At 38.5% G+C, this 13,655-nt stretch overlaps 1 long non-coding RNA gene across 1 annotated transcript in view; it reads left to right on the top strand.

The window, feature by feature from the left end:
* Nucleotides 1–13,295, top strand: part of LOC131483986 (uncharacterized) — a 40,353-nt gene extending 27,058 nt beyond the window's left edge. The window contains exons 4-5 of the long non-coding RNA XR_009247973.1: nucleotides 9,377–9,476; nucleotides 11,773–13,295. This is a non-coding gene — a long non-coding RNA (uncharacterized LOC131483986). The remainder of the gene's footprint in view (nucleotides 1–9,376; nucleotides 9,477–11,772) is intronic.
* The last annotated feature ends 360 nt before the right edge of the window (nucleotides 13,296–13,655 follow it).

The following is a 13,655-nucleotide window of genomic DNA, read 5'->3' as shown; positions in this document are numbered from 1 at the left end:
AAAAGACCCACACTGAACAAATTCTTTACTGAGAAAGTTAAGAAATGGTTTCTTGGAGCAGGAGACACTTGGGGGCTTTAAACAGTCATGACACACACACCTGGTTTCACCCTGCAAGACAGATCTGTCCCCTCCTTGAATACATTCAGCTTCTGTTTCTCAGAGTAGCACATTCCACTGTTAGGAAGCCCACAATTTTACGTATGATGATGCAGCCTGCTCCCTTACAGTTTGACCCATTGGGTTGGCCACGTCCCCTGGAGCTACCTACGGTAAGATAAGATAGAAAGAGCTTAGCTCTCCATAACACTTTAGAATTATAAAGCAAATTTATGTTGATTTGCTGATTTTATCAATACACACGTGGCGGCAGTTTATTGTTGTCACTTTTTTTCTTTTTGCTACTGCCTTATATTCTACGGTGGAACTCCCCCAGGTTTCCAGATCTTTCACCACCTTGATTTCCTTCACTTATACTCACTGTACTTTTTAGTCCCTATTTTAATTAGATACAAATTAATGGCAATTAAAGAATTAGGCCTTATCTCAGTAAATCCCTCCTAGCAAAGACTTTCTTAACACAAATGTTTCCTTTAGTTAATGCACTCCATTAGTAATAAATATTTCTTCTTACAAATAGGAATAAACAGAATATTCTTATAGAAAAGAGCAGGCATCCTACGGGTTTGTTAAATGTTTTTCTCCTTCTTTTCCCAAGCAGATTTGTTGTAAACATGTTTGTATGTCGTATGCCATGCTATATGAGAGGAACCAAGACTTTAGGGAAGAAGAAACACCAGGCTTATGAAAAGCCTAACTGTCCCAGAGATCTGCTCCATGCCGTAGACCATGTGGCAGGGTTGCTGTGTTTATTTTCACTTCATCTCGGTTCAGACTGTCGGATACTCTTCTCTACCAAATGCAGCTTCCACAAATAAAAGGGAAGGGGAATGTGGCTTCCTGACATTAGAGGAGGGTGGAGGCTGGCTAGTCCTTGGCTGGCACCTACACATCTCTGCTATGTCTTGAATCCACCTGTTGGCTGGGAATCCTGCAGCTCATGAACCTGTGATTTATTCCTTTGGCTCCTGGAGACTCTGGGTCTCCACCATGTCTACTATCCAGTGTCTTGTCTCACGCAGAGACCTCTGTAGTGCTGTCCCCAAGACAGGCTATGTGTCGACTCAACTTCTGCAATGCACGGAACTGCAGAAAAGCAACTGAGAAAGCCGAAAAAGAGCTAGCTAGATCTTCGTCCTGTCTGACCACACCCTCTCCCTCCACAGGGCTCTCTGCCGACTCCTTCCAGAATTCCAAACGGGCAATGCAACACAGGCATCTCTTGCTCACTGCTTCTCGTCAGCTATTTAACACCAGTGTGACCTCCTCACACACCACAACACTACCCTTGCTTCCCCAAACCAATCCAAGAAGGGAAATCAGGGCATAATCTCCTGGGGCCAAAAACGACAAGACAATTTTCCCCTACTTCCTTTTCCAGTCTGAACCTCATTTACGTGAAACTATGATCAGACTCGCTAAACCTATCTAATGACACACTTAAAGAGCAGAGAAAGAAATTCAGGTAATTTGTTCAGATGACTTAGCGCACGAGGCTGATCCTTGCTGCATAATCCTATTCTTTTAATGCAACAAGATGAATACTATGTTTTTTCTCTTTGTATTCTGGGAGAACACTGTTAGTTTTCTCTTTAGTTCCTCCTTCTTTCTTCCTTGCCGCAAGAAACTTGGTTTTCTATTAGGCAGTTAAATGTGTCAGGGGAAGTTGAACTCCTCCCTAATCTGTCTGCTGATTTTGATTCCTGGGACTGTGGCAGCCATTTTGAGACCATGAGGACACCTAGCCATAGGGCATACAGGTGATACTAAGAAACGTAGCACAGGTAAATGGGATAAAATGATTCCTTGCTATTGTCATTGAGCTCCTAAATTAACCAAACCGGGAAGTACCCTAGCTCAAAACTTTTATGTTGAGATAAGCCATTTTCATTTGGATTTTTGCTATCTAGAGCAGAATGTATCCAAATTGATGTCCTGCCTTTCTGTAACATTCTCTTCCAAGGCAGATAAATAACCTGGGCAAAATACTAAAGGAAAGGAAATAGTAAAAGAAACTGATGATATTAGTAAGATTAAGCCTGGGAACAGCAAGCATTTAGGTGTAGAGCTCTCTCTCCATTCAATTCTCACCACCATTTCCCTGGTTTAGGATGCCCCATCATTTCTCATAGCACGTTGCAATCATTAGTCTGACTGCTGCACATCTCTACCACTACCTTGAATCCATCCTTTCTAATGATTCTAGGGTCTCTTACTAAAACAAAAACTTCATATGACTCCCCTACTTAAAATGCTTCTGTGGTTCCCGATGGTCTCTGTGATGAAGTCCAAGCTACACTTCTACAAAGCTCTTCTGACCTGGCCCCTGCCTACTTTCTCAGTAGTAGTTCTCTGGGAACCTCCCTATTCCCAGGACCACCTGCCTGAGAGCACTCAGAAATGGAGCACTAGATTTTGGGCGTGAGCTGAACCTTGCCTGAACCCCTCCTGTGGCAACTCTCACATGAAAAGCACTTCGTGTCTGTCTCTCCCATATAGATTCTGGATTCATTAGGAAACAAAACCTTGGTGATTTTTCTATCTTCATCGCTGAGCGTAGCTTCTAAGATACAGAGAGGCAGCACAGCATAGCCCAAGTTCTGGCTGGGTTCAGATCTTGTTTCCATCACCTCCTCGTTGTATAACTTTGAGCAAATAATTAACCTCTCTGTGCTTTATTTTCCTTACCTCTTAAGTAGGGAAGATAATAATAGATATAATCAATAATAGTAATAAGAGCAATAGCACTTCTGTGTGTATTGCGTTGATTCATCTACAAATATTTAGAACAGAATCCAGCTCATAGTACACCTCCAGTAAATATTATTTTTGTAATTAGTATGGCACTTAATAAATATCTGTGGACTGTACTGAAGGCCTGCAGCTACTCTTCAGCTACCCCTCTTCTCTAAGAAGCTAAATGGGTTTGCAAGTCACAGCTTATAAGGACAGCGAGCTCTGTTCCTAAACATATTTATACTATAGGCTATGATGCCATTTGTCCCACACAGAGCGTTTATCAAGGTGCCCAATGTTTGCAAGGACTATTGAGGCTGTGCCCACTACTGCTTCTCATATATATTCAACAACAAACAATGAATGCAAACATTTAACCGGAGCCCCATTTCATCTCCTGCTTGATGCTTAGGGTTGAGATGATACGAGGGCCCCTGGAGAGCCCAGGAGGATTCAAAGGTGAGTTGACAGAAACACAATAGTGGAATCCTGCGCTCTGCATCCAAAAATAATACCGTGAGTAGCGTAATCTTGGGAAGTCACTTTACCTAACTAAACCTCAGTTTCCATATGGAAAATGCAGGTGACAAAAACTGTTCCACGTACCTCGTTGAGCCGATAAAAGACATAGATGAAGTAAAGCATGTGAATATTCACTTGTCAAGCACCTGATACTTTATAAAAGCAAGAAACTTGCTAATTACCCCATCAAAACCCTTCTCTGAGCCCTGCAGTTTGTCTGATCCCTGGAGCCTTCCTGTAATACCCTCAAGGGACACCCCCAAGTATGAGACTTTGCATAGGACCTGACATTAATGTATTGTGTGTGCACGAATGTGTGTGTGTGTTTGTGAATGACTGACATGACCATCTACTCTTCATATTATACCTCACATCCTCAGAAATCAAATTACTTATTATATTCCTATCAGGAATAAAAGAGGAGAATTTATTCTAATGACTACCAGACAGTAGAGTAAAATTAGCTTCAGATGACTATGAAAGAGCATAATGTTCTAGTTTACCAGAAACCAAGGAAACCTAGTATATCCAGCAGCAATTTTTCTTCTTTCTTATTCTTTCTTTGTGGTGAAGCTGAGAATAATGCCCTTAGGTTTTTCTCACTATATATGTAGATGGGGAGCAGAAAGGAGCTGCAGTGATAGAGACTCAGAGATGGTGCAATTAAAAAGGCTGAGATAATTTGTTGGTCTTTTAACACAGCGTTTCTTTACTGTTGAAGTCACCTCAAATCAACAGTTTTAACATAATGTAATTCAACAAAAATATTATTTCAGGAATAAGAAAATTTTATAGGAGGAAACATATTGGATGAAGTATCGCTTGTGGTATAATTTTAATTCTGAAAGATCTTGCTAAGAGGGCTTATTTAAATAGGTTCTCCCTGAGATGAATATTTAGGGGGAAAATTCCTACAGGATGATTTATAGCAAAATTATATGAACAGAATGAAGGACAGAAGAATTTTATTAGAAAAGGGTCTCATTTCCACAAAATATAAATTATACCTTTTAGAAAATATATTGAATTTTATTAATATTCTGTAGACAGCCTGAAGTGTTAATCTCCACCCCTACCTATAAGACTTTCATTATGATGTACAAGGTGTATTTACCCTTTAACCAAATAATTTTTGAGCAACTCGGTGGAGCCTCCAGTTTACATATCTTACAAAATATTTTCTTGGCAGTTACAAAATCTTATACTTTGTATTGTTGGCAACATTTAATGATGAATATATGAGGCTATACATTTTATATACATGTATGCATGCTTTTGGTGTTACCATGCAGGAACACAGATTAATGATAAACTCATTGTATTTGGTGACTGAGAGACTATTTCTCCAATATCCACTGTTACTGTTGATATTGTTTTCCCCATTATTCTTAAGGAGAGATGAAATAAGTTCGAGTTTTTTCAGTGCTAGGATTAAAATTCTGCCTGCTTCATCTTGAAATTTATAGTTATAAGAATTACTTAGGGTAGACCATTGAGTACTGTATTTCTTCCTGGCATTTGAAAGTGACCTCATTTAGACCCTGGTAACTAATATTTTTGATGAGGAAATTGACTCATTGTTATTCAAAGAACTTGGTGATAAATCCTTTTCCAGTCCCTATCAGTCTCAAAAATTGAGCCTTTCCTGGGGTGTGACTTTGTTGTAGCAAACAAGAGTAAATTGACCATTGGTACAGTCTGAGGTTCAGCAAGGACAGCTGGAATTTAGATTTCATAGTATTCGAAAATGAAGATTGAGATCAAGGATGAGGACAAGGCCAGGAGATTAAAAAGACTAGACTAATTTTGAGTTCCAAATAAACATTATTAAATATATTTCCCTTACACAAAAACACACAAAATGTAGCAATTGATATATTTAAACCTCTGATGGCATGTAAAAGAGACCACAGGCTCCCCGTCCTATTCAAAATGCCTCTAAAACATACCATTGCAAAAATTATGGTTCTCTGTTTATAAAGTGGGAAGAAATTTCCTTAAAAAGCTGGACCTGAGTTAAAACCAGATGCCAAAACTTCCTTCGCATCTTAAAAAAATATATATTTCACTGGTTTCTCACTGATTGCTAATTAAGGCCAGCTTCTATTCATATCTCCACGAAGAGGAAAATATTGAAGACAAGTCCCTTTAAAGTACCTGCATATTTGAAATGATAATGCTCGGGCATTGTACCTAAGGTCTTACATAAATTTGAAGCCCCAGGGAACTGCCCAGGAGGGAAATCCTGTATTTATTATTGGTCAAAATAGCAAACATCTCCAGGTAATAAGATGGAAGTACAAGGGTATATTTTAGCACAAATATTTCTGGCTTACCTTTAGAATAAATGCTTAAATTCCAGAATCCATAGCCTCTTCCTATGGATAAAAAGAATTAAAATAAAACATTAGATATATCAAGATCTATGATTAGACCATATCAAGATCTGCCTCTGAAAACAATTATCAGGATGGCACAGAGGAAAAAGTATTTTAGAATGGATGTTATCGGTCTATATGAAAATGCCAGCATCATTCTCTAACTATGGAATTTTAGAGCTGTAAGAATTTTGAAAAGACTATCTACTCTATAATGCATGTTCTTCACATTTGAGGATACAGACTCAGAGTTGTGATGTGTCTAATGTCACACAGCCACTCAATGGCAAAGTCAGGACTTGAACCGAGGCCTACTCATATCCGTGTGTATCTTAACTTCCGCTATTTTTCAGGACCACCTGGCTCAGGCAAAGTTCAACATGGTCAAATATATCAAATGTAGCCTTTGCTTTTAAGGGGGGGTGGGGGGGAACAAATTAAATCTATCTCCAATCAGCTAAACAGATAAATCTTCAATGTATTTAAATCATTAGTTTGTATTATGGCCTCTTATTTTTTATTGTAAATTTATTTTAGTTGTATTTACTAATGTATTTACTTAACCCTCACCATATTCCAAAAAGAAATGAAAATGGCACAGAAGTTACCTATGCATGGGTTCTATACTCCTTTTCCTTCTTAGTCCCATTTGATGACCTGTCCTGGTGACCCATCACTTCCATGAATATTCTAAGATCCGTCCAAGACAACATGGAAAGGTGAAGTCACAGTTACCACATGATATGATTATTCAATAAATCAAACACCAACTGCTTGTTTCATTGATGTGGCTTATATCTCTGCAGAACTGACCCAATTAAGAAAATATGGATTATTCATTTATAAGGTTTATTACTAGGTATTAACATAAAAATTGTGGGCCGTTATTTAAGTAGCATGGTTTTCCCAAAGTCTGTAAGCAATTCTAAGCCCTAAGATAACCAGTCCTCGAGAAGCTTCTTACTCTGCCAGCTTATCATTCAATTGCATGCTTTGGTCACTCAAGCTATTGTCAACGAAAATTTGGAATATCAAAGGAAAACAGAGAAGAGATGAAATATTCTCTTTGGCAGCATTTGGTGACTTTAAAACAAAAAGTCAGCATCCCCTATGCTATGTAAGCTCAAAGCATCACATTCGATGGCATCATTTCAAATGGCCTGAGTTGGATTCCTCGCTTTCCTTGATTTATCCCCCTGTTGGCCCCTGCAGGAGAGCATCATTTTTTTTTCTCCTGCCTTCTGTCTTCTATATTTCATTTCAGGTGTCTATCGAGGCAACGAAAGATAAAGCTCTCTGCTTTCCCTTGTACTAAAGTTCTATATGGAATCAGTTCACCTGTCTGTCACTCCTCATTAAATTCTTACCCTCTTCATTCACATCCTGATCTTTGCAAATGAACATTTGCTTAATAAATGTTCCCAAGACTAACAGTGCAGAGTGAAAATCCCACACAGCAGTAAATTATTAACTCAGTCACAGAGGGAGTGCCATATATGACTTTTCAGAATGAGTTATTATGTGGATCATCATGTAATTATGAATTTTTCAAGCCATGATAGAGGAAAATTGAATATTTAATATTTTATGGACATATTCTACACTGAGGACATCTTTCAAAATTTTATGATAATTTTTAGAGTGAGCGAAGAGCAGAACAAAAGTTACAAAATAATTGCAAACTTGAATATTTAATCACTAGGGACATTGTTGGTTATTTCTCAAATTATATAATGTAACCAAGGCTGTGAACTTTTAATCATAGTGTATTCAAATGGGGAAAAAATTGCATTAAAATCAATCTATAAATATGTTTTGGTTGTTAAAGAAATAAGAATACAGAGCTTAATGTTGTCAAATTGAGACCTTAAGATATAAATATTCATGCAGGAGGTAATCTTGAGCGACTTGTTCTAGATGAGCTATTGTTGAACAAAAACTTTTTTAAATGACCCATTTCAAAATGTTCCAAATCAAACCAAAGCGCAAACATTAAAATATTTTAAAACTCTTAGCTGAATATAAAATGGAAAAATGGAATTGGTGTTTATCAAAACGTGAAAAAAAAAACTTCAAGGAATATGTTAGAGCGTTGGTGAAAAAAACTAAAGGAAAAATTAAAATAATAAGATTTTGATGTGAATTACCCTTTTATGTACACAATTCACGCGTCCCTAATATAGCATAATATGTAGCACTTCAATTATCACCCATGTTTTAACTTTGAAAATTAGAATATGTAGTAATTCCGAATTATTTCTTAATAGGTTCCTCTTGTTGCAGGAGAAGGTCATTTCCCAGTACCGGAATACTAATAAACTTTGAGGACGTTTGGACTCAGAAGTTCTCAACGCTGGCTGCACATTAGCATTGCTTAGTACTACTTCCCACAGATTGTAAAAGGTCCCGAAGTGAGGCTGGACTCTGATGGTGTTAAAGCTTTTCCAATTATTTTAGTTTTCAGCCATGGCTTAAAATCACTGATATCAATAGTGCTGCCACCCAGTTTCCAGAGGCCAAAACCTCATATACACTTTTAAAACCAAAAGACTCACCTTTTGAGTACATTGAGTAAATGAGCACCAGGGATACAGAGATGACTAGTAAATAGCCCTGGCCCTCAAGTTGCCTATAATCTAATGAAACACACACACATAAGGGCAATGCAGTGCAATTGCTGCTATTAGAAAGGTGTATGCCAAGTGACAGAGCAATGGAGAGAAAACCAACACTCAAGGCACCAAAATGGACTTTTGAAAACCTGAAATTTGGCTAAGAAAAAAGTATGACTGTATTGTTTCTTGCATTCATACATTCATTCACTTATTTAACACATATAATTCACTTATCCAACAAAAATTTATTAAATGACCACTATTTTTTATGTACTATCTTCTTCTCATTGACTATGGGTGCTTATTGAAAATTAGGAGACTGAGGGGCACTTGGGTGGCTCTGTCGGTTGAGCATCCGACTTCGGCTCAGGTCATGATCTCACGGTTTGTGAGTTCAAGCCCTGCGTCAGGCTCTGTGCTGACAGCTCAGATCCTGGAGCCTGCTTCGCATTCTGTGTCTCCCTCTCTCTCTCTGCCCCTCCTCCACTTGTGCTTTGTCTCTCTCTGTCTCTCTCTGTCTCTCAAAAATAAATAAATAAATATTAAAAAAATGTGTTTAAAGAAAATAAGGAGAATGTATCAGCTAGCTATTGCTGCATAACAAACTATAACAAAATTTAAGTGACTTAAAACTGTAACTATTTATTTGTTCATGTTTCTGCAGACTGACAATTTACGTGAGGGTCAGCAGTTTAATCATTAAAACATGTATGAGTTACTTCTTATGGTCTTTAAGAAAATGAGATTTCACAACAATGCCTGTAGGAGAAATTGAATGTTACTGAAGTGAATTGATTCTTTAAAAAAAAAAATCAGATCTATACACCATGGAAGGCTTTAGGGAAAAAACACAAGTAGACGACCAAAGTTGAGATACCAATATTCCTCTCACTCTTTATCCATTAAACATTATTGTTTCACAGCCCTGTAAGTAAGAGGCAGGGATCAATTATTCTTTCTGCCTAAGACCTCCTTTCAATTGTAGATCCCTTCTTTTCTCCCTAGGACAATAAGACAGAAGCAGGATAAAAGAAACTTGCCAACTGATATTGGTCTCCAATTTCTACTAAACAGAATAGTGAAGGAGGAACAGGAGCCCAATGAGGTGTGGATTCTCAGTTTTTCCACTCTTGTATGGAGTTCTGACCCTTACACAAGTACACTGGAGATTGGGGAGGAGGTGGGGAAGTGCAAGACTTTGTACTTCAGTACTGGCTTGCTGGGGACACAGTGCTGGACTTTTTTTTTTTTAATTTTTATTTATTTTTGAGAGAGAGAGTGTGTGTGTGTTGGAGTGGCAGAGAGAGAGGGAGACACAGAATCTGAAGCAGTCTCCAGAATCTGAGCTCTCAGCACAGAGCCAGACATGGGGCTCGGACCCACAAACCATGAGATCATGACCTGAACCAAAGTTGGATACTTAACCAACTGAGCCACCCAGGTGCCCCTACAGTGCTGAACTTTGAGGCTAGGGATTTTGTTCTTGTTTTTAGTATTTAGTCTTACTATCCTTTTTGTTTGTTTGCTCACTTATTTGTATGTTTGTTTTACAGATATGAAAACTGAACCTAGAAAAATTTTGCATATTATAGACTCACTTGTATGTTAGGAAGTTATTCAGAATAAGACAAGTACTAAGTACATTCCAGTAACTCCCCTAATCTTGGCTTTCTTTTTGGTTGGTTGGTTGGTTGGTTGGTTCACTGTTGAGTATGAGATTTGTGTTCTTAAATTTTTAAGTGTACATTAAAGTAGTGTTAATCATAGCCACAATGTTGTATAGCAGATTGCTAGAATTTGTTCATCTTGCATAAATGAAACTGTACAACCATTGAGTAGAAATTCCCCATTTCTCCCTTCTCCAGTCCATGGAAACAATTATTCTGCCCTCTGCTTCTATGAATTTGACCTCATGTATGTGGAATCACATATATGTGGAATCACACAGTATTAGTCCTGTTACTGGCATATTTCACTTAACATAATGTCCTCAAGGTTCATCCATGTTATTACATATGGCAGAATTTCCTTCTTTTTTTAATTCCAAATAATAATTCATTGTACTTATATAACACATTTTCTTTATCCATTCATCTATCAATAGACATTTAGGTCATTTCCATATCTTGCCTACTGTGACTAATGCTGCAGTGAACATGGGAATAGAGGTATCTCTTCAAAAGCCCGACTTAAATTCTTCTGAGTAAATACCCAAAAGTGAAATTGCTGGATCATATGGTAGTTCTATTTTTAATTTTTTGAGGAATCTTCATACTGTTTTCCATAGTGATTGCACCAATTTAAGTTACCACCAATAATGCACAGGGGTTCCCTTTTCTCCTTGCCAACACTATATTTTTAATCTGAACTCAAAACTATGGAAAACAATATACCTTGAAATAATCTCAGTGAAGAAAACTCCCAAACATCTTAAAAGAAAAAAAAAAAAGCTTGTATAACTGGTGTGAGAAATCATAGGTCTAATGGGAAAACTAAAAAAATCACGTACATAATAGTTCTCCCCAAATCTATTCTACATTTAATGCATTTCCAGTCCCAGTGGGAATTTTTAGGAAAACAAATTTAGAAAAAAAAATTGACAAAATGTCCTGAAGTTCTTCTGGTAAAGTGTTTAAAATACTGCTAAAAGAAAAAGAAAACTGGGAATAGGAATATTTTCTTTCTTTTCTCTGTTTTATGAAAGCTTTTGTGCTTTTTAAAAACTTTTTATGATGAAAATTGTGTTTTAATTTGTGAATATTTGATCTTTAGATATCCAAAATATTATTAAAGCCTTAATATATGTAGATCTACTGTGGAACTAAAAATAATAATATCTCCTATTCATTAATCTTTTAAAAATGGATTCGCTCAGTGCTAATCTTGAAACAGGGATTGTGCTAGGTTTGGAAGTTTCCAAGATTAATGAGATACAACCCCTGTTGTCAAGGGATTTCACAATCTTGTGAAAAGAGAGGGCTGTAAATATACAATTACCATGTGGTGTCCTCTGTGCTGGGCTAGAGACACTCACAGGGTCCTGTGGGAGCATATAGGAGGGAGCCCTGGGGACAGGACGTAGAGGGGGATTTAACAGCTAAGCAGACCAGTTAAAGGAGGGAACACTGACCAGTATGGCTGCAGAAGCAGGTGATCGCCACATCATACCAAGCACCCTGTACATTTTCTCCATTTAAGCATCAGGCCTTGACTGAGGAGACTGACAGCCCATCAAGGTCCCTAATCCTCAACAGCTCTAGTTGGGATTACTGTCTACTCTAGTACAGATGTGCACAGGTGAGCACTCCTCAGGTGCATTTTCATCAAGCGCAGTTAGAGTTTGATCCAAAATAACATTTAAAACTTAGGGCATCAATCCTTTTTTTTTCTTTTTAACTCAGTATTCACAGGTGAAGTCTTATTTTATAGAAGTGCTGACTCATTCACCTTTCTCTTAACTACCAGTCATCACATTGAAGACACCAAAGAGCCGTCATGAGCCTTAACTGAGAAAGTGCCATAACAAGGTGAAATACTGCAAGGGCCAGTCCAAGCATCACTTCCGAGCTGTCACAAAGCATTCCCTTGCTCGCCTTGCCCAGGGCCATGAAGCATTTCGACCAGACCCGCGGGACTGAACACCACGGCAGAGAACCGACCGCGGCGCCTCAGGTTGGGATGTTCTTTCTCACAGGAATGGCCAACCCGCGATGTACAGAGCAGCTTTCCTTCAGTGTAATGACTGAAGATCAGCAGTTGGATGGACAAGTGTTATAGAAGTAGGGGTGCTGGTTTTGAGAGGCAAGGAAACAGAAGAGCAGGGGAAAGTGTGCAGCAGGCAGCTGAACTCCCTCACTAGGACCCAGGCCAGCAGGCATGGCCTGCATGGGCATGAAGGCCCAGATTGGCTCAGAGACTAGCCATGTAAAGCACCGAGGTCTAAAAATAGATCTCCCTGCTCTGATAAAACGGGCCTCTTCATGACGTACCCATCACACTGACTAACCTGCCTGGTCCCAGACTATTCCTCTAGGGTCATTTTCGAGGTGCTCTACGAATCCCCATGGTCACCAAAAAATCTGCCCTTCACCTGGACCTCGAAAACTTTGACACTAGTACTTTTCGGATTTATTGGAGTAAGAGGAGGCTTCCTAAAACCTAACTAAAGTCAAGAAGCCCTGTGGAGATTGTTACTCTTATTGTTTCTGCTGCTCGCATTGGATATTACCTTTGTATATTATGTGCTAGCACTAAATGCAGACCCGTCTTTCTCTTCAGTTTGTAAACTCAGCCTGAGTTCTTGACAGTGACCCTGGAAAACATTGTCTATATTTCTCCCGGGTCAGGCAAGTCTCCTGAGGATACAGAGAATGTACAAGGCAGAGTTCCTGCCTTAGTAGAGCATACAGATGAATAAAAAGGCAATAATTATATGTTTTATAAGTCTCATGTCACAGAGATATAAACAGGACAGTCTGAGGGTACCAAGAAGCAGCCCCTAACCCTGTTCTATGAGGTGAGGGGAGGTTTCCAAGAGGATGAGCTAGATTAGCCAGGTGAGAGGTGGAGGGGCCTTTATGACAGAGATTATAGCAAATGCAGTCTTGAGGGCAGAGACGTGGTCTGTCCAGAGAATTTGAAACAGGTCAAAATGGTTGAATCACGAGACATGAGAAAGGGGGCAGTAAGACGTAAGAATGGAGAGATCAAGACAAGACCATGATACCATTTTAAGAAGGCTGTATGATATCCTTAAGCCAGAGGGAAATTATCAGAGGTTCTAGGGAAAGGAGTGATGTGACCTTCAAAATTTAAGCTACTTCAGGGAACAGATTAGTGGCTGTCAGACATCCAGGGGATAAGGGTGGCTGAAATGGGTGAAGGTGGTCAAAAGGTACAAACTTCCACTGTTAAGATAAATAAATCCTGGGGATATAATGTATACTATGGTGACTATAGTTAATAATACTGTATCGTATATTTGAAAGTTGCTAAAAAAAGGTTGTAACTTTGTCAGGTGCTGGATGTTAACTAAACTTAACGTGGTAAGCATCTCTCAATGTATACATGTACCAAATCATTATGCTGTGCTCCTAAAACTAATGTTATACGTTAATTATAACTCAATAAAAAGAACTTGTTATTTCAGCCAGAAGTCGGATCTGAAAATATGATAAAAACAAATTGTTTAAATCAACGATCTGACTAATTTCCAGAATTCTCTTGGCTCAACATGGTGAAATTACCCATTTCCTGCCTTCAGTTCCACCTCAGACCTTCTGAG

Source organism: Neofelis nebulosa, chromosome 1, assembly GCF_028018385.1.
Source record: "Neofelis nebulosa isolate mNeoNeb1 chromosome 1, mNeoNeb1.pri, whole genome shotgun sequence".
NCBI classification, from domain to species: domain Eukaryota; kingdom Metazoa; phylum Chordata; class Mammalia; order Carnivora; family Felidae; genus Neofelis; species Neofelis nebulosa.
Note: the sequence above shows the minus strand (reverse complement) of the source record. Positions and strands in the feature narration are given on the sequence as shown.